This window comes from Vitis riparia, chromosome 9 (assembly GCF_004353265.1).
Source record: "Vitis riparia cultivar Riparia Gloire de Montpellier isolate 1030 chromosome 9, EGFV_Vit.rip_1.0, whole genome shotgun sequence".
Lineage (NCBI taxonomy): Eukaryota > Viridiplantae > Streptophyta > Magnoliopsida > Vitales > Vitaceae > Vitis > Vitis riparia.
Window position 1 is genome coordinate 4,632,347 of NC_048439.1, and position 4,340 is coordinate 4,636,686.

The 4,340-nt window shown below is 28.9% G+C and overlaps 1 long non-coding RNA gene across 1 annotated transcript; it reads left to right on the plus strand.

Annotated features, from left to right (window-relative positions):
- The first annotated feature begins 3,624 nt into the window (after positions 1-3,624).
- LOC117921563 lies at positions 3,625-4,069 on the plus strand. Its single transcript, XR_004652380.1, has 2 exons — positions 3,625-3,768; positions 3,868-4,069. It is a non-coding gene; the product is annotated as an uncharacterized LOC117921563 (long non-coding RNA).
- Positions 4,070-4,340: the final 271 nt, after the last annotated feature.

The following is a 4,340-nucleotide window of genomic DNA, read 5'->3' on the forward strand; positions in this document are numbered from 1 at the left end:
CAATATCTCACAAATTTATAAGCATGAGGTAATTTAGGTGAAAATTGCATAATTAATATTAAATGTCATTAGTGCATCTAGGTATAGTTGTTTACGTATGGATCAAAGATGTATTTGAAATAATCTTACCACTTGGATTTAAATAAAAAGTTGATTAGATTCTTGCAATTTGTAAAATAAAATTTAATACCCAAAAGTGGTTCTGGAAAGCGGCTTTACAATTAAGTGCTCAATTAAAAAAGTGTTTTTGAAAAGCAGTGCTTAAACAAAGTAGAAAAAGTGGCGTAGGTCGGCATATGTAGTTTATATGTCATGAAAGGTTCATGCCTTTCAATAATTTATTTTTATTTTTATTTTTATAAGTTAAGATTCCATTTATTGTGTTAGAATTATTGAGCACCCACATAATTTATTTTCACAAATTTATTATTTTGATTTTGGAAAAAAATTGTGAAAAATAATTTGTAACAAAAGCTTAAAAAATATTACATTTGAAATTCTCTATTTTCCTTTTATTTTTTATTTTTTAAATTTTAGGTTTTTATTTTTTTTATTTTCTCAATCCTTTTCCATGGTTGGAATAAAAATAAAAAATAAAAAAGGAAATTCATTTCATTTCCCATTAAATACCCCTTTATAATTTGTAAAATAAAACAAATTTAGGACTTCTTTGTTGTAAGTCAAAAGCAGCTCATAAAAATAATTTGCCTTTTGAAGTTATGTCACATTGTATACTACTTTTGAATAGTTTTAATTAGTATCATGTTTGAATTTTGTAAACAATGAAAAAGAAAAAAAAACATCCATTATCAAAAGATAAATAATAATAAAAAAAAAATATCAACATCCCATTATCACGATTTTGATTATTGTGATCATATCCTATCAACCTTTGATTATCGATCCTTATCGGTTATTAGATCTTTATAGATATTTAATTATTGTGAATAATTTAAATTTCCTTTCCATTTTCAATTAAAAAGGTTGAGAAATCTTATTAGATTAAAATGTATTTTATTTTCTTTCCTTTAGTAACTTCTAGGAACTAGCCATAATTCAAAATTGGGTGTTACTCACCTTTGTTGCAACTTCTAAGAACCAACCATAAACCCAATTGGGTGTGACTTATTTTTGTCCCCCACCTTTGACTACTCTAAATTTTAAACCAAAGTACACGTACCACGTGTTCCAACCCTATAAATTATTTTCCCCACCTTTAGTGCAAATCTATACATCCCCTCTCCCATTTTTGACAAACATGAGAAGCCCAACTCATTTTCAAACAAATACCACTTTTTCTAGCTTAAAATTTCCATGAGTTGGGCTTGTGTTATTTTTTAAGTAGTCTCAAATTATCATCATAAAGTAAAAGGAAAATGTTGAAATTTCCATGAGATGGGCATGGGTTATTTTTTAAGTGTACATCAATCCCAATTAATCAACTAGCTATCACAAAAAAGTAAAAGGAAAATGTTGAACATCAGTCTCTCTCTATATGATTATATAGTTTTTGGGACCTCTAGTTAGGTCAAAAGTTTGCAGCCGTGGAGACATTCATGAACCATCGAAATTTGATGGCAAGAGAATATCATGGACTTATATTGGACGCATGTCCCTTAAATTGTGATGGGACAAGGACAACACCCTCCATTACGCGGCGAGAGGTTGGCAAATGGGAAGGTACCTTGATCATATGATATGTATAAAATATAGGCCAGCTTTCATAGGTCTCCCCCTAGCCATAAAGGGTGGATCATATTCAAATTCAAGCATGGCATCTCATCTTTTTCATTTCCCACTTTTCCCATTTTGTGTGAGCCTCTTTTAGTCTTTAAATTGTAGTTTTTTTTTTTTGTTCTTAAAGTCTAGAAAGATAGTAAATATGCATGGATGGATGTCGATCATTCCGTGAGCAAGATATTTTGAAACTCTAATTGAAAATAATATGGACCCATGATTAAAGTCGTTTATATGGGATTTTGTTTGTAATATTCTTGGAATATTATTATTTCTCACGAAAAAGTTAGATGGCATGTTGCGTGTGTTAAAAGTTATCAAATGTATGAAATTATTGATTTTCTCCTTGATATATTCTTTTTTATTTGTAAAAACATTGATAATTTAATAAATAATTTAACATTAATATTTAAAATAAAAATTAAATTAAAGAGGAGTAAGTTAAAACTTTGAACTTCTCATAGTACTTTATTGTATATATACATCAGCACTTTCTTTCATTATTTATATTTCATAACCTCATTATTTAACATAATAAAAGTAAATATTTTGAATTTAGTCATTTTAAAAAATTTTAAGTTATAAAAGTAAAAACTAAATAATAAGTAGTAAACAATAAAATAAAATAAACCATCTTAATTCTCTCCACGTCATTAATAAAATCAAGGCGATATATTTAATAGATGTTTATAAAAACACTTTTTATTTTCAATAAAAAATATAGAAAAACACATTTGACAATTATTTCTAAAATCAATTTTGTTGTTAAAAATAGAAAATAGAGTATTTTCCGAGAACATATCTTGGTTATTCTGAATTGTATTTACTTGTTTTCTTAATTTTTTTTAAAAAATAAATATTTAAATATAGAGAATGATTAAAAATAAAACATATAAAAAATATAGAAAATATGTTAAGAAATATTAGATTTCCAAGCAAATTTGTATTCCATAATAGAAAGTGTATTGATGATGACAAAAGGAGATATTTGATATATGTGCAATTTAGGGTATCCATGATGACAAAAGAAGGGGATATTTGATCATCTTCCTTCACAATTGTCATATAGAATTTCAAATATGGTATAAAGAAATCCAAATAATTTAATCAATAATGGAAAAAAAAAATCAAAATACTTATATATAGTTATATAAATTTCCTTTGGTGATATCGTCGTCTAATATCACTATATCATACTTGTATTATTATTTTAAAACCTAATTTAGAATATGTATTATTTAACTATTGTCGGTTGTCAAATTTTCTTTTCATGAACACCGATATTTTCATCGACTGCCTTGCAACACGTAGGAGTCCGCATGCCATGGTGCAGATTCGGCATAATAAATATGCAGAGTTGTATGATAATAGCGACCTACTTGCGGTAGGCCAGGATGGCATCGAGCATATGGCATGATAGACAACATGAAAGCTTCTTGTGGAAAGAGTTGTGCAATTAATTATGCTACAAAAGAGGTGTTATAATGGAGTTTTAATTAATAACTTAGCATATATGATGTCTCCTTCTGCCTAAATAAGAACTGGTAAAAATGGTATCGAATTAGGAAGAGAGGCCATCTCACATGATGGCGAGCCATAAACATAGATAGAGGACTCGACAAGGCATGTGCCATATTCATAACCAATAGGTAGAGGGACTACAAGGCATGCCTAATACTTGTAACTAATACTACCTTAAGTGCCACAATGTATGGCACCATAGATAATTTGGCAGCCTAAACCTAGGTTTATAGTTCGGTTGTAACTGCCAAAGCAATCCTATCGATCGAGGTTTAATTAATTATTATACACACATGCTTCTATAAACGATTTCGGTATAAATTTAAGGCTAGCACTGCAGTTTAATTTCCCTGTCATCCATTTAAATATGCGATCAGCAAAGCGGGATGTCATATTCAGTGCCATGCATACCAGACAAAACCTTGGTGGTTAAATTTAGTTCTATGCCATGCTAAGAATGGTGTGCCATCACTAGGAATATGGGAACCCTAGGCGTGCAAATGTTTTAGGGTAAGAATTTTAGACACTAGCTTGAATACTTTTGGTTCTGTTTACAGGAATACTTGCTTTGATCTTTTTTCTTTTACTTTTTTTTTCATCCATTTGAAGGACTCTTTGGGAGCAGGTAGGACAAAGAATAAAATTATGGGTCGCCAAGCCTTCTAGGGTTTGTTTCAAGAACCATGGAAGACTCTAACTTTGTATGAAATTTTCTCCATGGTAGGAGTACTTAAGATCTGTTGGCATAAATGCTTTTGTTTCTAATGAATTATATTAGAAGAACTCCGATCAAATGAAGTCCAATTAAGCATATGTTATCACTTGATAGAAATTTCTTTACTACCGAAGAAATATCATATTTAAGTTTCGTACCCCAGTCATGTTATTTTATTTCATATTGTTTGTATTTTTATTTTTTTTATTTATCTTTTTATATTTTGATTGCATTCTTTATACCTTTAATCGTATTCTTCATATATTTGATCATGTTCTTTGTACATACCAACTTAAAAGAGTGATTGCACGTAACTTAATATGGAGTGTTTTATTTTTCGAAAAGTCGAAATTTTGAAATAAGTGAT